At 39.1% G+C, this 22,716-nt stretch overlaps 1 pseudogene; it reads left to right on the top strand.

Annotated features, from left to right (window-relative positions):
- The first annotated feature begins 570 nt into the window (after positions 1–570).
- On the top strand, positions 571–22,327 carry LOC115674616 (insulin-degrading enzyme-like 1, peroxisomal; annotated as a pseudogene).
- Positions 22,328–22,716: the final 389 nt, after the last annotated feature.

Raw genomic sequence — 22,716 nt, 5'->3', positions numbered from 1 at the left:
TAATTGATTAGTTTAAGAAAAAAATTACTTAATGAGATAAGTAAGAATAACTTACTTAATTGGTTAGGTGATAATAACATATAGTGTAAAGTAAATCTTACTAACAAGATCGTCAAGACATTCACTCAGGTAATTATCGAAAAAATTATTCAAAAAGTCGTAAATCTATTAGAGTTTTATTAATTTAGTCCTAAACTTTTTAATTTTGTCAATTGAATCCTAAATTTTTTCACGTTTTGCCAATTGAGTCCATCTGGCAAATTTTGATCGAAAATTGCTAACGTATAAGGTGGTTGGGACGTCCTCATGTGAACATGTAATATGTTATCGCGACAAAGAAAAAGGGTCGTCGCCTTTACTTTGTGTTAAATGACTTGTTAGAGCTGGCCAGCCTTCGGATGTTCTCTGCTTAATCATCTAGGGTTTCATAATACCTCCATTAATCTAATGTTAGAGGTGACTACCTTGGACGAATTAGTCTTAAACCATGTGAACAAGGTTTTTAAAGAATCCTCTCTTTTCCCCCAACAAGCCCCACCTTATCTAACGTAATACTTAAATGTGCATGAGACCCAACAAATTTCGCGGGAAAGAAGAGCGGGGCCTGCAACACGTACCTCCTTGACGTCGCTGATGCTGACCTGCGACCACTCCGGCGAGGCAATGACGATACATTTCCATGTCGTCGCTAATGCTGTGACCCGCGACGACTTGGAGCAGTCCGTCTTCCATCGTTTCACTCGCCTGCACCCGACGGTCTTCTTCTCTCTCCATCTCGCGGATTCGATCAAACGCTCGTACCGCTGCATCGGATCGCAAGCTGTGGCTCTACCGCTCCGTCGGAGCTCGTTTTCTCTTCCCCTTGACTCGCTCAAAATCTCTCTCGCTGAAGGAGGTTTCCAGTTCGTGACCAACAATGGCGGTGGGGAGGGAGGAGGTGGAAATAGTGAAGCCGAGGTCGGACAAGAGGGAGTACCGGAGGATCGTCCTTGAGAACTCTCTCGAGGTCCTTCTCATCAGCGATCCTGAGACCGATAAGGTCCTCTCCAATCAGCCGCGCTCGCTCTTTTTCACGTTTATTTTTGTGCTGGTTAATCTGTTGTCTTTTGTCTATCGGCTTGGCCTGCAAGGAAACGACGTTTTAGGACGACTCTGTTGACTTAATGGATGTGGCTTTTGTCTCCCTTGGATGCTGCAGTGTGCTGCTTCTATGGATGTCGGCGTTGGCTCCTTCTGCGACCCCGAAGGCCTCCACGGCCTTGCACATTTTCTCGGTAGTAGTTTGTGTTTTTTTTTCTATTGACAGCATGTGTAGAAACTACGATCTCTGTGAAGAGCAGTGCCTGTGCGAGTATCGTTTACATAATTGTTGATAATCTTCACATCATCCAGACCAGAATTCTAGTGTTGAAGGTGAAGAAAATCATTTATTTTACATTGAAATTGACTACTTGTTTCGACATCTCACGCCTTGGATTCTTAATTCAAGGCATGAAGCACCCTCGAAAAGAAAGCGAACCGAGATGTGTGGTTTCTTTTTGTTTGAAAAGCTCATCTTCTCCTGTGGATTTTACAACACTAGTTCCTTAAGTATAAAACCTTGTTCACCCGAAAATATCTACAAGATCAACTTATAATACCTTTGTCATTGATCCATCAGCTGTAATTATTTCCTGATCACCTCAAAAGGTGCTCCTTTTTCTATCATATGTTTCCTGCCTTCTCATTTTTGATATGTTGTTGCAGAGCACATGCTGTTTTATGCTAGTGAAAAGTATCCAGTGGAGGACAGTTATTCCAAATTCATCGCAGAGGTAACTGCTTACATGTTTTCCATGAAGCATCTGGCTTATCCTGTTCATGACTAAGAGTGTTTCATGTGACTGAGATGCTCGGTAGATAGTTGACGTGCCTCCGTTTCCACTTCCCAGTTCCTTTTGAATTTTTCTACGTCAATCAGCAAAACACAACAGTTGTTTTTAGGTTTCTTTTTCAGACCCCGAATGCATGTAGCCTGAGGACTTAAAAAGAAACTAAAGTCTTTCTAATACTGGCGCTACAGACCAAAATCTTAAATCAATGAGTCCCATGTACAATTTTAGGATCTTAGAAACGTGCCAAGGCGAGAAACAATCAAAGCCAATTGTTCATTTCGCTTTCATGACATTATACATGGAAATTAGCTCCTTATAATGATGATGCATTTTCTAGTTGTTTTTGGTTCTGCAAGGTACGTTCTTCCATCGTTTCCGTCTCCCTTTCGGAGTTTAAATCAAGACAGTATTTAACTGCTATATGCTGCAATAGCAGTGCATCAGTGCTTAATTTTGGGAATAGGTTAACCTCTTTCAGAATAATGAGGAAAATGATGTTGTGCTATGGCATCCTGCGTGGAATCTGAAATTGTGATCATGAGAATCAGGGGTTTGTGTTCACTTTTCTTTAGCATCAACTTTCTTTGGTATTTTAGATGGACGGGGTTTCTTGAGTATTCTCTTTTTGTTCTCTGTTGATTACGGCATTTGCGTCTTCTTGCTTATTTTGCTCTATTGGAATATTTGGTAGTATGGTAGCTTGTTTTCTATATTTGGTTGCTTTATCCAAAAAGCAACTCCTTCACATGATATATGCTTTTACATGGCTGAAATTTGTGAAAATAACTCTTTATTTTATCGCACTGATTAGCACGGGGGCAGTACAAATGCCTTTACAGCATCCAAACGCACAAACTACCATTTCGATGTTAATGTTGATAGCTTTGAAGAGGCATTGGACAGGTACATGGTGACCTTTCTCTTTTTTCTCATTGATAACCAAGGGAATCTTTGTAAAACTTCTGATGCTGCCTTGTTTTCTTACCTGTGTGGAACAGGTTCGCGCAGTTTTTCATTGAACCCTTGATGTCCCCTGACGCCACCATGAGGGAAATGAATGCCGTTCATTCTGGTTAGATTGTTTATTAGGAAACTTCAGTATCGTAATTCTGTTCTTCAATGTCTTGTCTCTGTTTATTTGTACGGGTTCATTTTCTATAAAGGCTCATTGTTAGCCTTTTTTTTTAATGCAGAGAACCAGAAAAACTTGTTAGTTGATCCCTATCGCATGCACCAGGTAGGAGTTAAACAACTGATAACAGATATTGACCATGATTTTGACTGTCATCTATCTGCCTCTGAAAATGAACTTTGAGGATAAGGTCTCCTAACCGTAGCTAAATGCTGGAGCTAATGGTATCGTGAACAATCAACATAAGGCCATTTTATATGGTTTTTTTATAGGTAAAGAAAAGATTACTACAGGGCACCAAGGGGGTGCAAACTTGTATACAAAAAGAGTTCAGTTACAAGACAAATCATCAACAATGTCAATTAAAGCACATACATCCAAACATAACTTTCCACTATACCAAGAGTGTAAGACTTTCAACCAACTTTCAATAATGACAAAAACGGGCGTCTCCTTTCTGATGAAAGCTCTCTTATTCTGCTCTTCCCAAATCAACCAAAAAATAGCAAGAATTATTGAAGAAATCCTCCTTTTCTTAACACGAGGCAAACGAAGACTTTGCCAAGCCCATAATTCTTGTTCCATAGATCCTCCTATATCCCAAGATACAGTGCACACATAAGTGCCACCCAGATCGTTCTTGTCTGGGGGAGGAGATGTCTCACCGTCTCTGCCTCTCTTTTGCATAAAAAAGCATCTATTGACTAGCACAATCTCTCTTTTCTGCAAAATGTGTAAGGTGAGAATACATTTCCCAGATGCTTGCAAAACAAATAGTATCCACATCTGTGGATACTTTCTCTACCACTTCTCCAAGAAAAAGTATCCACAGAAGTGAGAGAAATCTTAGAGTCATACATAAAATCGAAAAAACTGACAAAAGCTTCACGAGTTCTCCCGTTAGATTATATTAGCTATTGTAACTTTTCTGTACAAAATTTATTGTTCTGCAATAAATCGCTTTTCAATGCGTAAAATGATGATACTGTGCTCTATAGAGTAAGTTATTCTCTCACTCATGCTGGTGCTGACGCTGGTCCACCTATGCAGCTTCAGAAACATATAAGCGAGGAAAGTCATCCATATCACAAGTTTGGCACAGGTGAGTGTCTCAACTTTGTCTGTGACTAATGCCGAAGAAGATTATAATTCTCCTTTGTTAAACACCTCATTTCTTGATTTCTTTGGACTTTTAACTTCTAAAGAATTCCAGCTTCATGTATGTTATTAATTGTAGTCTATTGCATTTTTTGTATGCTTATAAAAAGTAAGAAGCAAGGTGATTTGTCTTATTTATATTGTTTCTCATCATTGCGAAAACACGTTGCTTCTTGCAATTTTAGGAAATTTGGATACCTTGGAGATTCGACCGAGAGCAAAAGGACTAGATATTAGAAATGAGCTCATCCAATTTTACAAGGAGAACTATTCAGCTAATCTCATGCATCTGGTCGTATGTTCAAAAGGTTTGTCTCGAATCTAGTTTCTAAATACTGATGAGTTGCGGAAAAAAGAAATACTGATAACTCAGATAATTTAACAAGATTTTGTACTAAACTCCCGTGAGAAGTGCAAAAATTTGATAAATTTTCATATTCAGCTAATTTGTATCTCCGCTGACGATGGCAGAAAATCTAGATGAAATTCATCGTCTGGTAGAAGACAAGTTTCAAGAAATTCTAAATACTGACAAAAGCAGTTCTCGTTTTCCTGGACAACCTTGCAGCTCAGAGCATCTACAGGTTTTCATGTCCTTGCCAAGATTGTTGTGCTTAGTCTGAGATTCTGCAATTTTCAATTTTTAATTTTAAGCGTGTAAAGGTTAAGACTTATAGAAACAAACTATGAAGATCTTGATTTCTTAAATTTTATCTCCAGATTCTTGTGAAAACTGTCCCAATTAAAGAAGGTCACAAACTGAGAGTTATCTGGCCAGTTACTCCGGAGATTCAACACTACAAGGAAGGGCCTTGCAGGTATCTTGGTCATCTTATTGGCCATCAAGGAGAAGGGTCTCTGTTTTATGTCTTGAAGACATTGGGTGGGTCTGCACATCTTTCACATGATTTTGCCCATCAACTTTCTGACACATGCATTTGTAATTGAAGAAAATATATAAAACTGGTTTGTAAGCATATCCATGAGGGCGCAGGGAGTTCCCTGTGCCTGCCTGCCTCTCTCTCTCTCTCTCTCTCTCCAGAAGAAGTTTCTACTTGCAAGTATGCTGGGGTTGCCAACCCACCTAAAAGATGAAAGTGCTAGTTACAGCATTAAGTGTAGCAAATTGTCTGGTCTTCATATGGAGCTGCCGTGGGTACCATTAATCAAGAAAAGAAAGTGATCTTACTCTACAGGTTTGCAGAGGTGCTACTGTTTCTCCGGAAGGTTTAAGAGTTTTTCTTCCTCATAAAATAAAAAAGACAGCTGAATGTGCAGCAATTTCTGCTTTTCAACAACAGAAAAATCTATTGGCCAAAAGAAAAATGATAGAAAAGTCCCATGCAGAGCTGGAACCTCATTCTCCTCAGTATCTGGCATGAAATAACACCACAAAGCTTGACTATAGCACAGTCCTGATACCACAATAATGTAGTCCAGGTGCCACTAGAGAGCTGGTGCATCCTTCCATCTTGCCCAAAGGCAATGATTTATCTAGATGTTGGTGGGGCTTTGGTGATGGGCTCCCCAATCCAGGATTTTCAGATTGTAGGTGTGCGGAGTAGCTATGGTTCAAACTGAATATTCTGTAGAGGGGGTGGGATCCTTATGGTAACGTCTAGAGGGGCTCATAAGCGCTAGTCACCTCTCCCCACCCTTGTACTTAACAAAAAAAAGGCAATGGTTTATCAAGATCTTGCCTCCCTGACATTTTTACCCAAAATCATGTGCTTGAGACTGTTCTCTTGAATGTCGTCTTTCCATAAATAATAGAACTGCAGAGCAAGTAGACTAGCTGGAACCTGTTAGTTTATTATTTAGCAACTTGAGACTGTACTCTTGAATGGCGTCCTTCCATGAAGAATAGAATTGCAGAGCTAGGAGAGCTGGAGCTTGTTAGCTTATTATTTAGCGACGAAGATTTGGGGTTCACTTTGGTAACATTACAGACTACACAATTGTAAGCTCTTCGTGGCACTGAAACTCAATGTGGGATGACCTAGGGCCTCTATTTTCGTGCTTAGTATGGCCGAGGCAGAAGTGTTAGCTTTGAAGACCACCCACTTTTGTTGTGGAAAAGTTGTAGTTTTTCCGGGGGAGGTGGAAGCTTTAGCATGTCTTTCTTTTTCTCTTTTTCCTTAGAAGAAATTATCTAATCTAACTACATTACCTGTGAATTATTATCCTTCGCATAGGTTTTTTACACAAAAGTAGAAAAATTACTAATGCTTTGTCTTCTCTTGCCACTTTGTGGCTTTGATGCTGCAGGATGGGCTACGAGTTTGTTTGCGGGTGAATGGGAGTCGTATTGGGAATTTGCATTTTTTACGGTGGAAATCAATCTTACTGATGTTGGTCATGGTTAGTTTCTTCATATTCTTCTTTCTCTCCTATTGGTTTATCATAAGAAACACCTCTCTCTCTCTCTCTCTCTCTCTCTCTCTCCTCTTCCTCCCTCTCTCCCTTGCGCACCTGCGCTTGCACGTGCTTTTGATGGATTTGTTGTCTTGGGCATGTGCAGCAGTGCCATGAATTTGTGTGAGTCTCTCCCTGCTTGCATCCAGGCCTTCGCCAGCCCCTTTATTATTTGTCACATTCTCAAGTATTCATTTGTGTGACCACAGAGATGATAAGCTTTTCCATTTTCCACTTAGTTGTTAGAAGCGGTTTTTTATAAGCATTCATCTTTATTATTAGCAATCCAAATATGCTTTTTTCATTCATGTTTGTCAACTTTCCTAATTTTTAAGTTGGAGGAATTAGTGATTGCGTTGCATTTTGCATACTCATTAAGTGTCCTAGTGATAATAGGAGGTAAAACTTGTGGTGAAAATAATTTTCTGCTTGGGCGGGAAGTGCTTTATTTTCGAACTTAATATTGCCTTTTCTGACTTATCTTCCCCTTTATTTTTCAGTTTAATTTGGCTTCTCCATTTAGTTCTTGACTGAAACATGGCTATCTCCCAAACTTGATGATATCATGGTTACATGGTGGATAATTTGGACTTGATATATTTTTAGACAGCCTACGCCTTAAACTGATGGAATTTCATTTACCTCTGCCTATTGCACTGTAGAAGATGTTTGGCAATTGCTGGTTTGAAATTGTCATATGATGTAGTTGTTTTTCTGCTACTAGATACGAAAGTTGTCTCGTAAGGTCCTCTAATTCCATACACTATAGTATATACTTATAGGAGCTTTGATTTTTTCTTCTCGCCGCCATCTCGAAGTTCTCTTTTGTCCATTCATCTATGGATTAGTTGGTTTTCGAGGTTAATGATATTGGGTTTGTAGGGTTCATCAACGATAAAAAAACGCAGCGGAATATAAAACCCTAGACATGATTCATGTGTATATTGAAATCGAGACGGAAGTTCGATACGTACCTTTTGCAAATCGAAGATAAATCGGCAACCGATTGTGTTTGGATTAGCGTCCCAAGTGTTGCGCCTCTACCGGTATCCACACACACGAACGGAATTCTCCAACGATCCACGTGCTAGCGAAAGATCTTGAAGTTCCTTTTTCTTGAACGGATTTTGATTTTTCGATACTCTGTCGAAAAACCCTAGACAGAGAACGATTTTCTATTTATTTATACAGCCTCATTATCCAGCGGAATTAAAAGAAGTGGACCGGGCGATTTGGGCCCGCCAAACCGTCCACCTTTAATCGTACGTTTAATCGCTATCTCATAACGTGCACGACCGCATAGATAATTTAAATAAGAGAATAAATTAAAATCTACTTTTAAGTAGATCAAGTTGCACAGAAAATATTAAGTCCGTTCGCTATTGTGTGCGACCCTGTAGGTTCACTAAACATTAGCAGTGTGCTCAAAACTCTTTTTGGCCCACAAGTCATAAGCGGTCTCTAGCAAGACATTATGACTACCTAAGTATAGTGAAGGTCGATTTTCCGTCACAACCTAATCCACAACTAATATTAGAGTATCAACCTTGATTGATTCCTAGGGCAGACCACTAACAATCTCCCACTTGCACTAGAACCAATCATATAAACTAAGTCCCTTTGTCACTTGATTTCCGAGTTAAGCATAAGACAAGACAAGTGTCATCCTTATATAGCTTAAACTCATTTTTCCGATACCGCAGTTAGACTGTCAAAACAAGTAATTGACTCTTCAACTCACATGAGCATGGCCATGCATTTCACAGTCTCAATTCTACGGGAGGCCAGGAAATCATACCCTCGTTATATGAGAGGGACAAATCCCATCTTGTCTACTCACATCACTCAGCACGATTCATGACATGCCCAGTCATTACCTTTATAATCACCTGTTACGGCTGACGTTTGGCAATGTTAAAGCATGCCAATCCACGTCTAGGAAACCATGGCAGACTCAGGTCAAAGGACTATACTCTATAGTTGTGATGAGAAATACTGATGACATTATATAACAATCCTACAGTATTCTCATAGTGGGTCTGTCCAATACAATGTTCTCCAACATGTATTCCATGTGATCAAATTTATATTTCTATATTCATGACCCGTGAAACTTGGTCATCAGTTGACTCACATGCTAGTATCAAACACCATTTGCTTCCCAATGCACAATGGCGATTGACTAGGGACATTTAGAATATTAATATCCACTCTATTAATAGAATTTCACGATCAAATCACGTATTTGATTATCTATTAAGGATATTCAATATTCAGGGGATAAAGATTTCACATTCAACTATATACTCAAATTAAATCGAAATCAAATATAATATATATATATATTTTATTAATGAACAATGAAAATGTATATCACATATACTCCCACTCAAATCAAGACCAATCACTAATGTGTCTAAGGCCTAAAACGTTACAATGACGCTCATGCTTAGGTTGTGGAAGAGCCTTCGTCAACGGATCAGCTGTATTCAACTCCGTTGCAACTTTGCACATCTTGACATCACCTCTTTCAATGAATTCTCGAATGAGATGATACTTCCTGAGTATGTGTTTGATCTTCTGATGAGACCTAAGTTCTTTACCCAAAGCTATGGCTCCATTGCTGTCACAATAGAGGTCCATTGGAATCAAACTAGTGGGACTGATTCCCAGTTCTTCTATGAACTTTTGAATCCAAACAGCTTCCTTTGATGCTTCTGAAGCAGCAATATACTCAGCTTCTGTCGTAGAATCTGCAAGAGTGTCCTGCTTGGAACTCTTCCAGCACACTGCTCCACCATTCACGCAAAAGACAAAACCTGACTGCGATCGAAGGTCGTTTTTGTCGGTTTGGAAACTAGCATCAGTGTAACCATTTACAGTGATCTGTTCCTCACCTCCATAGACTAAGAATAAATTCTTAGTTCTTCTCAAGTACTTAAGGATATTCTTGACAGCAATCCAGTGAGGTTCCCCTGGATTTGACTGGTATCTACTTGTCATGCTCAATGCATAAGCAACGTCAGGACGAGTGCATAACATAGCATACATGATGAATCCCACAGCTGATGCATAAGGAATCCTACTCATGCTGTCTCGCTCATCTTGTGTTGAAGGACACTGTGTCTTGCTAAGACTTATGCCATGTGTCATCGGAAGAAAACCTTTCTTGGAGTCTTGCATATTAAACCAATTGATGACTTTGTCAATATATGTACTTTGACTCAGTCCAATAAGTCTTTTAGATCTATCTCTATAGATCCTGATCCCCAAGATATAGCTTGCCTCTCCCATGTCCTTCATGGAGAAAATTTTTCCTAGCGATGTCTTAACTGACTGAAGCATAGGAATGTCGTTTCCAATGAGTAGTATGTCATCCACATACAACACTAGAAACACAATTGCACTCCCACTAGACTTCTTGTATACACAAGCTTCTTCTTTGTTTCTGATGAAGCCAAACTCTTTGACAGTTTCATCGAAACGAATATTCCAGCTCCGTGATGCCTGCTTCAATCCATAAATAGAACGTTGAAGCTTACATATCTTCCCAGTGTTATCTGGTGATGTAAAGCCTTCAGGTTGTGTCATATACACATCCTCCTCTAGTTTTCCGTTAAGGAAAGCTGTCTTTACATCCATTTGCCATATCTCATAGTCATAATATGAAGCAAACGCTAGGATAATCCGAATGGACTTAAGCATGGCTACTGGCGAAAAGGTCTCGTCATGGTCAATGCCTTGAGTTTGTTTGAAACCTTTAGCTACTAGCCGTGCTTTATAGATGTGAACATTTCCATCCATATCAGTTTTCTTCTTGAAAACCCACTTACACCCTATAGGTTTGACACCTTCGGGTGGATCAATCAAAGTCCAAACTTTGTTTTGATACATTGAGTCCATTTCGGATTTCATGGCCTGAAGCCATTTATCGGAGTCTGGGCCCATCATAGCTTCTGCATAGGTCGTAAGTTCGTCATTTTCTATTAACAATAGATGACGATGTTCTGTCTCGTGAAAACCATATCTCATAGGCTCACGATGTGTTTTTTCAGACCTACGAACTATAGGTGCCACTGGAGTAGACTCTACAACTCTTTGTAGATCTAATTGAGATTCCTCATGAACTAGAACACCCTCTTGTGGCACAATAACTTCTTCGAGGTTTACCTTACTCCCACTGGTTCCTTTAGTAAGAAACTCTTTCTCTAAAAAGACGTCATTTCGAGTAACAAATACTTTGTTCTCTAATGGATTGTAAAAGTAATATCCTTTCGTTTCTTTAGGATATCCCACAAAGAAGCATTTATCAGATTTGGGTCCAAGCTTATCAGAAAGTAAATGTTTTACATAAGCTTCACAACCCCAAATCTTTAGAAAAGACATACTATGAACTTTTCCTGTCCACATCTCATACGGTGTCTTCTCTACAGCTTTTGATGGACTTCTATATAGTGTAAACGCAGCTGTCTCGAGTGCATATTCCCAGAAAGATCTGAATGACTCATCATTGATCGAACCATGTCTAACAAAGTTCGATTTCTCCTCTCAGAGACACCATTCCATTGTGGTGTTCCAGGAGGAGAGAGCTGTGAAACAATTCCACACTCTTTGAGATGGTTATTGAATTCTTGGCTTAAATATTCTCCTCATCGATCAGATCAAAGAGCCTTGATATTCTTGCCAAGTTGATTCTGTACTTCATTCTGAAATTCCTTGAACTTTTCAAAGGAGTCAGATTTATGTTTCATCAAGTAAACATATCCATATCTACTGAAATCATCAGTAAATGTAATGAAGTACTGATAACCTCCTCTGGCTGCAGAACTTAGTGGTCCACACACATCAGTATGTATAAGGGCCAATAATTCTTTTGTCCTCTCACTTTGATTAGTAAAATGAGCTTTTGTCATTTTTCCAACTAAACAAGATTCACATGTATCAAATGATTCAAAATCAAATGAATTTAATAGTCCATCACTATGAAGCTTGTGAATTCGTTTCTCGTTTATGTGGCCTAATCGACAATGCCATAGGTAGGTTGGATTCAAATCATTAGATTTAAACCTTTTTGTATTTATATTATAGATTGGCACATCAAAATTTAGAACATATATCCCATCCACAATATGAGCGCTATCATAAAATAATCCATTAAGATAAAACGAACAACTATTGTTCTTTATATCAAAATAGAAACCTTTCTTGTCCAAACAAGAAACAGAAATAATATTCCTGCGTATAGCAGGTACATAGTAGCAATTATTTAGTTCTAAAATCATGCCGAAGGTAAAGCTACATCGTATGTTCCTACGGCTAATGCAGCAACTCTTGCTCCATTTCCAACTCGTAGTTCCACTTCACCTTTTGCAAGTGGTCTACTTCGTTTTAGTCCCTGCACATCCATACAAATGTGAGTACCACAACCGGTATCCAATACCCATGAAGTAGAACTAGTAGTAACATTTACTTCTATAACATAAATACCTGAATCGGAAGTCCCACTTCCCTTTTTCTTTAGATCCTCCAAATATTTCTTGCAATTCCTCTTCCAATGTCCATTCTCACCACAATGGAAGCATACAGCATCAGCAGTTGGACCCGGTTTGGTCTTGAATTTGGGTTTGGGCTTAGTACCCTTGCCCTTACCCTTGACCTTACCTGGCTTCTTAAAGCCTTTCCCCTTTTGAACTATGAGAACATTAGGGGTAGGGTCTTTGATATTCTGCTCAGCAGTTTTGAGCATCCCATGTAGTTCAGTCAAAGACTTATTCAGATTATGCATATTATAGTTCATAACAAACGTGTCATAATCTTGAGGCAATGACTGAAGAATAATGTCAGTAGCCAACTCTTGGCTAATGGGAGAGCCCAGTCGCTCCAGGTTTTCAATATAACCTATCATCTTTATGACATGTGGGCTAACTGAGCTCCCACTTGCTAGTTTGCACTCAATTAAGGTCTTTACCGTTTGGTACCTTTCAGTACGTGCCTACTCCTGAAACAAATTTTTCAGGTTCATGATCATATCATAGGCATCCACGTTCTCAAACTGCTTCTGAAGGTCTGAGTTCATGGTAGCTAACATTAGACATGATGCATCTAATGCATCATCTTTATGCTTCTGATAAGCATTCCTTTCAGCATGGGGAGCGTTGGAAGGAGGTGCCTTCTGAGGGAGTGGTTTCTCCAGGACATAATCCTTTTTCTCCTGCTTGAGAACAATTATCAAGCTTCTATACCAGTCCAAGAAGTTTGAACCATTCAATTTGTCCTTCTCAAGGACAGATCGCAGTGAAAAGTGTGATGCAGAGCTATTTGCCATCATCTACAACAAATATGCAAAGTGAATTGTTCATTAATATTATTTATAATAAACTCCCACTATACTTTTATAACATGTGTCCCAATAAGTATAGTGGACCAAGATCCATATTTTACCAAGACTCGAGTAAACTTTGGCTTACTGCTCAAGACTAAGTTATTTAGGTAGACAACTCTTTGTCAATTGTATCAAATACAACTCTTGGTTGTTGGAGTTGACATCTCATATCTTATCCCCAAACACTATGCCTCAAGGCCCAAAACTGTTTTGATAGCCTCGTTAAGTAAACCAATCTTAACATATGGATAACCATTATCCATCCTATTTTACTCAAATAGTTAAAGACACCCTGCTTTGGCAGGCCCATCTTTTGACGATTCGAGTCTTAATAGGTGTATGATTGGAAATGCATCATATTATTACTTAATTTTATTAGGGACTCTTAATGTTTATTTAGTGATGAATGCATGCATGTTCTGAATATCAACAAAGCATCACTTATAATAACAAAGATACATCAATCATACGGGAACAACCAATTCCATGCAGGGGTCAAGGGGGCTGCGCCCCCTTGCTGGGTCGAGGGGCAGCGCCCCTCGCGAGGTCAAGGGGCAGAGCCCCTTGCGGTGGTCCCGAAACCTAGACAGAATTCTCAATTCTGTTTTCCAGGAGAGCCCCGAAAACCTAGACAGAATTCTCAATTCTGTGTTCTCGGGAGACTATCCGTCGCTGCCACCTCCCGCGCCCTCACCGTACGCATCTGGCCGAACGCCTCGAGTCCTCGACGTGCCGGATGACCAGGCGCGTTGCCGTCTCCGCCTCGGGCAACAGGCCCAGACGCGCCACCGTCTCTGCCTGCCGTCTCCGCCTCGGGCAACAGCCCAGGCACGACGCCGTCTCTGCCTCGGGCAACAGCCCAGGCGCGAGCGGAGCAGGATCGATCCATCCCTGCTTCGTTCCTTCTCAATTGATCATATCAATTCGTATTTTAAATTCATCTAACCCTAATTGAGACTCACTTCAGGCATACATTATATGTATCAACAATTAGGGTTTCCGATTCAACTTCAATATATCACAAGCAGCTCTGATACCACTGTAGGGTTCATCAACGATAAAAAACGCAGCGGAATATAAAACCCTAGACAGGATCCATGTGTATATTGAAATCGAGACGGAAGTTCGATACATACCTTTTGCAAATCGAAGATAAATCGGCAACCGATTGTGTCTGGATTAGCGCCCCAAGTGTTGCGCCTCTACCGGTATCTACACACACGAACGGAATTCTCCAACGATCCACGTGCTAGCGAAAGATCTTGAAGTTCCTTTTTCTTGAACGCCTTTTGATTTTTCGATACTCTGTCAAAAAACCCTAGACAGAGAACGATTCTCTATCTATTTATACAAATTTCATTATCCAAATGCGGAATTAAAAGAAGTGGGCCGGGCGATTTGGGCCCGCCAAACCGTCCACCTTTAATCGTACGTTTAATCGTTATCTCATAACGCGCGCGACCGCATAGATAATTTAAATAAGAGAATAAATTAAAATCTACTTTTAAGTAGATCAAGTTGCACAGAAAATATTAAGTCCGTTCGCTATTGTGTGCGACCCTGTAGGTTCACTAAACATTAGCAGTGTGCTCAAAACTCTTTTTGGCCCACAAGTCATAAGTGGTCTCTAGCAAGACATTATGACTACCTAAGTATAGTGAAGGTCGATTTTCCGACACAACCTAATCCACAACTAATATTAGAGTATTAACCTTGATTGATTCCTAGGGCAGACCACTAACAGGGTTGACTTGTTTGCAGAACATGTGCAAGATATCATTGGATTGTTGTTCAAATATATTAGTCTCTTACAGCAGACCGGTGTTTGCAAGTGGATATTTGATGAGGTATGCAAATGAACTATGTGGAAAAGGTTGCTCATTTTCTTGTTCTTCACTTGGGAAAAGCAAAGATTGACTTCCGATGGCATGCATATGAGCAACTTCTTCTGCTGCTATCGGTGGTTGTGTTATACTCAGCTTTTTAACTGGCATCTCGTTCTCTTAGCTGCATATAAAAAAAAATTGAAAACAACATGCGCATCACCTATTTGTGGCTGGTTATTCTTCTTGTTCATAAATGTATAGTACGTTGAACATCTCAAGTAGTTTTGGCGATTGCACACAAACAGATTTTGACAGATGCTGGCACAATATGGTTCTGTATTCTTTCTAATTCATTTTGAACATATCATCATGGTGAGAAATAATCATGACCTAAGTGGTCCGTTCGTTTATACTTCATTGAGATATGCTACATGAATGTCGGTCAGGTAAATCCACTGCATGCTGTCATATCTATATCTATACCTGTATCTATACATTAATGAAAGTGGTAATTACTAGCAGATGGTTGTGCCGCATGGCATCGTTCACGTGCAAGAATACCAATTAATTTCTTTTTCATTGACATGCTTTAATGTCACTTTTTTGATAGGGTCCCGCATAATTATTTCTATGAATGCCACATAAATTCAGTGCATCATGGTTCATGATGTTTCCGAAGTTTCCTTGATTTTCAAGCTGCATTTTATTGGATAGTTGTTGTCAATTGTAGATTTTTTTTCTTTTGTAAATATATATTTTCCCTTAAAACTTATCCAGTCTTGGTTGTGTTGATGAAGCTCTCAGCCTTGTGTGAGACTAAGTTTCATTATCAAGACAAAATCCCTCCCATTCATTACGTAGTCAGTGTCGCATCCAATATGGAGGTAAGTCTAGCAGTTCCTTAGATCTCCCTTTTGCCTTTTTTTTATATACATGTTTGTCGGTGGTGCCTAAGGGCTGCGTAGAATTCTTTTGAAGTGGAAGTTAACTTGACGTTAATTTATTGATAACACTGTAGTTAATCAGTGACTAAGAGCTCACTTGGTTTTGATTAAAAGAGCAAAAGTGGATTTCCTTCCAAAATGTGAAAAAGGAAAAGATACTTAAGTTTTTTTTATTAGACTTAAGTTTTATAAAACATTTTAAAGATCAATGAGAAGATCTTTAAAATGTTTTGAAAATGTTATGTTACATGGATTTCCATGGGGGCAGCTTCTGCCACAACTTAAAACATGCACCTGTAACCGAATGCTGGAGAGTGGTCGCACACCAGCAAAGTCCTAGTTGTACAGGTAGAATCGGTTCTCAAGAGTTTGAAGGCCATAAACAGCATGACAAGTACCAGCAAAGCTCATCTGTTTAGGATCAACATCTTTGGATGTTTGTCATCAGTTCTTGGGGCTAGAGTAAAGGAAATTCAGATGAGATGTAGATATTTGGTTCTTTTAAGTACTCCATTTTTCAGTAAGAACTTGCGGTTAGGGAGATTTTTCTCCTTTTGTATTTAATGCATGTCATGCCTGATTGAAGTGAAATTATTGTGATTATGAGTACCAGATAATTTAACAGTTTTTTTTACTGAATTTTAGATATATCCACCTCAAGATTGGATCGTGGGATCCTCTTTGCCTTGTAAATTCAATCCTCACACTATTCAAATGGTGCTGGATGAGCTCTCTCCAGACAATGTCCGGTGAGTCTATTACTTCTAAGAGAGTATTAAAATCATGCCTTAGGGCTTATCAAATGACCGATGTTTATAATGACTATTTCATTGTTCTTTTCCCGGTTGCCGCATTGTAAGTGCATTGAAGGTTTATCAAAGATAATTTAGTTCACCGGGCTTCTGTATGGATGTCAAACCTGCATAGGAATACCAGAGGATCAGTTTAACTTGGTATCTCGACCTGTCCATACTCTATAATCCAATATGGTTTGGAGAATTTAGTTGGTGTGTACCTCAATCAAAACTGACCACAGTATTTTTATTCTTCTACATTGTATTATTTAGGTATTCATATTATTGATTTTTTTAGGTATATTTATTTATTCAAAATATTAAAAGAAATTGTCGGGTTTCTGGTTCTCATGTACTTAATTGTGATGAGTTTTGAAATTCCATTCAGAAAACATGTTCTAGGGGACTAATCAGGTTCATGGTCTTTATGGGGTCGGCCATTCCAAACCCACCTCACTGCCATTTCTACACTCGCAAGAAGTGGAAAAAGGCGGTAGTAGCATACACTTTCACGTGCATGCACCTGTCCAGACACAACCCTTCATGCTGGCACCATATTGTCTGTATAAAGGCAATCAGACTTGGAAAAGACATCTGCAATGATTTTTTATGGCCAATACGCATGGATTTGACATAAGGATATTCATGCACAGGTTACACCGAAGTCAAAATTGAGATATCTCTTTCTATGTTGAGTTTTTTTGTAACATGTCTTTTATGCAAGCAACTGGAGGAATCAGTCGCCGAACTGCCATTTCATTACCCAATGTTATCAACCATATCCACTTTCTAGCTTGTTTGTTGAACATCAAATCCAGAATGTCCTAATGAAATCATAACTTATCCGTGATAGTTACCATCCCTATTTGCCAGAAATAAGTCATGCTATTCATAGTTATTGCTAATGTATGCTACAAAAAATTCTCTACAAGGATTGTGTTGTAACTATCCTTTCTTTGCAAATTGGTATGTTTTACATGTCAATATAATCCTAAATAGGAATGAGTCTTTTGTCCAACAGAATCTTTTGGGAGTCCAAGAGTTTTGAAGGATCAACTGACATGGTGGAACCATGGCATGGAACAGCATATTCCTTGAACAGAACTACCGCCTCTACTATACAGGTATCCCTTCCTTGTTAGTCTTGTCACTGTTTTTCATTCTAAGTGGGAGGTTTCACAGATCAAGTGGCACATTATGCTTTGATGATTTAATCCTAATCTTCAATTGATTTTGTGGAGTAGTTGGCAACCGCCATGAATATTCATTCCCTGCAATATTCAAACATTTTCAGCTCTACCAGGCTTGTTCTTTTGGTAATCTGGTGGCGTGATTCTTTTAGAGACTTGCTGAATCATTTGTAAAAGATATCAGAGACAATCACTACTACAGTCCCATCAATTGCTTTCGTTAGGTGTACTTCTTCAACTAAAATAATGCGGACCCTCTCAGACCAACTGGAGTGATTGTACGTCTTTCAAAATGCAGTGTGCAGATTTACACTAAAAAAGGGGAGATAAATGAGATTACCTAGACATGGAGTATACAATTTTTTTCTTTTGGTGGAGAACAGAAAGAATCCTTTATATTGTCTGTATTTGATTTACAGGAATGGATGTCATCTTCTCCTGATGAAAATTTGCATCTACCAGTACCCAATGTATTCATCCCTACCGATTTATGTCTAAAAATTTCAGAAGAAAAGGTGTGGTGTACAATACATTTTGAACTTATCCTGTTCATTTTTTAGCTTCTATAGTGACTGATCTTTTGAACAGATCAACTTGCCAGTTCTCTTGAGGAAGTCATCATACTCAACATTATGGTTCAAGCCTGATGCTGTATTCTCCACTCCCAAGGCATATATTAAAATAGATTTCTGCTGCCCGAATGCTAGCAACTCATCTGAAGCTGTAGTGCTGACTGATTTATTCACACGGTTGTTGATGGATTACTTGAATGAATTCGGTAAAATTCTAAAGTACACTAGACTATATAGGAATATCTCATGCTATGTTTCATGTAGTCTTGATTTTACTGTAGTTACTCCTTTGAAAATGGCATTCGATGTTCAATGTGATTTCGTATAGCTTAAAGTAGCATTCAGTCCCTCTTCTTCTCCAAATCTGTTCTTCTATCTAATTTGTATATTACTGTAACCATATATTGTTGGTTCTCTCCTTAATTTGCTTTTTTGGGTATGTTTCAGCTTATTATGCAAAGGTTGCTGGCCTTCATTACAGTGTGCATCACACCAACACAGGTTTTCAGGTTCTTGTTTTAAAAATAAGCTACTTTTAGCTTAGTTAAGCATAAAAAGACTGGGAAATGCTTTTATGCTTCTCCTTCACTCAGTTAGAAAAAGGATCTTTAAATATTTTGAAATGGAAATAAAGTGGGCAAGCAATTCTACAGAGTGCCCTAGTCTCTATTGGGTATGCAGGAGTGGACGTTCTATGTGCTGACCATATGTTTTCGTACTTAGGTCACTGTGGTTGGTTATAGTCACAAGCTGAGGATATTGCTGGAAAAAGTCATCGAGAAAATTGCCACCTTTGAAGTGAGACCTGAGAGATTTGCTGTGATAAAGGTAAATTGGCTCTTCCTCTCTCTCCCAGAAATATCTGGACCATTTACCTTTTGTTTTTGCAATACCTTTGTGATTCTCTCTTTGCCCATATATGTTACAGGAAGTGGTGTCAAAAGATTATCAGAATTTGAAGTTTCAGCAACCATATCAGCAGGCTATGTACTATTGCTTACTAATACGCAAGACAACACTTGGCCCTGGACAGAACAACTTGAAGTTCTTCCCTCAATTAAGGGCGAAGATCTCACCAACTTTGTCCCCCTAATGTTATCGAGGACCTTGCTGGAGTTTTACATAGCTGGTATGTAGTCTACAGCTTCATTTTAAAATTTGTGTTAGTACACTGCCATCTCCTTTTGAGTTTTTGAGTTATATCTGCTACCTCTGGTGTAGGGAATATTGAACGTGGCGAAGCAGAGTCTATAGTTCAGCATATTGAAAATATTCTTTTCCACGGTCCACAGCCAATATGCCAACCTTTATATCCATCCCAGCATCTGACAAATAGAGTAGTTAAACTAGGAACTGGATTGAGTCACTTCTACTGTACAGAAGGCCTAAATCCAAGTGATGAGAATTCTGCTCTGGTGCACTATATTCAGGTAGTTCCATGCCTTGATTTTCCTACGCAGGTGCGAAATTGTCAGGATGTAACCTGAAAGATTGGCATATATGTTATATTCGAAATGAAGATCATTTGGCTGTCACTCTCCTTGTCAATCTTCACTTGTAAAGATTTTAGATTTAGAATTTATGTGTGCTTATTCTTGTTCCCACGTCTTGAAGGGAGTGTATGGCTTTATTCTTGTCTTCGGAATGATATAAAATAGCATTTATTGGACATTATTTTATCTTCGAAACTGTTCTTTGTTCTTCTGTTGCCTGTGAGTTGATTTACTTCTGTCATGTTATTCCTTTCTTGACACATTCGTATTCCTTTGCCAAAATCCAAAAACGAGTGTCCAGCTCCCCCTCCCCCCGCTTGCTTCTCCCCCTCTTCTTCTGGTATGACTATGGTAATGTTTTGCTTTTTAATTTTTCAATGTCATGTTTCTTTGGAAGGGCTTTGATTTGCTATTTGATTGATTATGTAGGTTCACCAGGATGATATCGTGATGAATGTAAAGCTTCAGCTTTTTGCTCTAATCGCCAAGGAACCAGCATTTCACCAGCTAAGATCTGTGGAGCAGCTTGGGTACATAACCATGCTTAAGCAGAGGTACGTAAGGAACTCCTTGACCTACAAAGTTTCGATGGATAATTGCTGCTTCTCATATTTTTTTATGTCTCTTCAACATAGGAACGATTATGGAATTCGTGGACTACAGTTCATCATCCAATCCACAGTGAAGGTGACTAACAACATCTTGTTCATCTTTTAGGACCAAGGTCATTGCCTCATATTCTGATATGTCCATCTTTTTAGGGGCCTGGTGATATTGATTTGAGAGTTGAGGAATTCCTAAAAATGTTCGAAAGCAAACTATCTCAGATGACAAATGAAGACTTCAAGGTGAGTCAAACAATGCTGGCATTTGGGAGGTACACTAATTGAGTGACAACCTTCGTTGGTAAAATGAAATAGTTGAATAATTGAAAATTGAGTTCCATTAGGAATACACATCGAATGCTGAGATTACCCATTGAATTCGGGCGTTTGATCTATAATCAAAATAAGTATTTGTGATTGAATGACGTAGCCACTTTTATGAGCATTCCCTGGTTTAGATAAGTAAGGATATTCTCAACCAAGTAGCAAGTAGTGTAGATGTTCATATTATATTACTCTTAAGATGTCAGCTTGCCTTTTCATCAATAAGAATCCACAGCAGTGTTGGATGCAGGCTTGACTGTTCAATTTAGGGTACTTAGAGGGGAAAGTGAGCTGATGTTATCAGTCAGCCTTTGGACAAATACTGCTCCCAAGCCTTGTTCATCTTCATCCTGAATGGCTCCTGTGGAAGGAGAGATAGGGCATGTACCTGAAAAAATTGCATTAAAAACTTCCTCAGTTTCTTTTCCTGGATAGGCTCATGGACTAGTGATGGTGCATGTACCAAAAAGAATGCATCAAGAATCTTTTCGGACCTTATATAACGCTTGTAGTGGTGTTTTATTTTCTGGGGTAAATTCACTTCCAAATTTACTTAATGAGAAGTTCCTTTCTTACTGACTTTCCTACAATCCATCCCATTTTCAAGATTTGTACTCGAGTGCATTCTTGTGTCGAGGATATTGCAAACCAACTGTGCCATCTTTAGCTGGAAGGCATAACATGGTCATACTAATCGTTTTCCTATCATATGCAGAGCAATGTGAATGCATTCTACTGGAAAGAAATTTCTGACGGGACTCAAAAATTTGACAGGAGAGAAATTGAGGTATGAACAAAGACTTGGACTAATTAACTAGGCAAGTATTCTGTAATTGTTCTTTCTGCTTTGACCATTAAGCCGGGTGAAGCTGCCAGCACTAAGAGAGAGAAACACAATGAAATTAATGATAGCATTTGTTTAGGGCTAATTTCTCAAGCCAGGCTTCAGTAATAAAGTATTAAGTTCTTACAAATGATATGGGAACAGGTAGCGGCGCTGAGACAGCTAACGCAGCAAGAATTGTTGGATTTCTTCAATGAATATGTAAAAGTCGGTGCAGCTAGAAAGAAGACGCTATCCATTCGTGTTTACGGGAGCCTACACGCAGCCGAGTACACGATTGACAAAAACCAACCGGTTCAACCATCCTCAATCCAAATCGAGGATATGTTCAGTTTTCAAAGATCTCAACCTCTTTATGGCTCATTCAAAGGGGCTTATGGTCATTGTAAGGTATCGATACTTGTCTTCCGGAAGAAGAAAGTCAATAATGTTAAGGGTCGCTTTAAAATAGCAGTATTTTGGAATAGACGGAACGTTCGGAGTATTCTGCATTAGAAATGGATACTGTCGCGGTTGGAGATCCTCTATGAACGGTGGGACGTACCTCATTCATAGAAGGCCTACCCGCTTGAACTTAAATGTCGTACATTAATTGCGCTTCTTCTTCAATTATAACCTGCACAAGTAAAGAACGAAGTTTGTTCTCTTTTATTTAGCTCAGCTCTGAAACTTCTACACAGAGGGCAGCAGAACTCCTTTGACTTATACACAATTTCAGGAACTCGGTTGTACATTGGTGACACTGAAATTTGATGGGGTGTTCTCTTCTCATTGCGGTTACGTATGTATGTTGGGCCCCTGCTTTCAATGTCCTTTGCCAACCCTTTTCTTGTTTCTTGTGGCGTTTTTACTTTGTGGGGTGACCTTTCGTGTTCCATTTCCTATATGCCTCTTACGAGTAAAATGGGATTCCTCGCTAAGGAAAAAGGAAAATGAGATTGCCTTGGATGTGAGATTTGGTTTTACTTTTTATCTTTCATGTTTAATGGTGTGATACTTTTAAACGTTGAACACCACAATACTTTCAAGCATATATGCATTTCGCATAAGGGTTAATACCACGAAAATCTTAAACTCAGACACTTATGACACATTTACCCCAAACTATTTTTTGATCATAAAAAACCTCAAACCTGACACCGACAATTTTATCCCGAACTATT

This window comes from Syzygium oleosum, unplaced genomic scaffold (genome assembly GCF_021117445.2).
Source record: "Syzygium oleosum isolate NSW1041296 unplaced genomic scaffold, Sole_v2.1 Sole_v2.25, whole genome shotgun sequence".
Classification (NCBI taxonomy): domain Eukaryota; kingdom Viridiplantae; phylum Streptophyta; class Magnoliopsida; order Myrtales; family Myrtaceae; genus Syzygium; species Syzygium oleosum.
The sequence above is the reverse complement of the archived record's forward strand: the minus strand, read 5'-3'. Positions and strand labels throughout refer to the sequence as shown.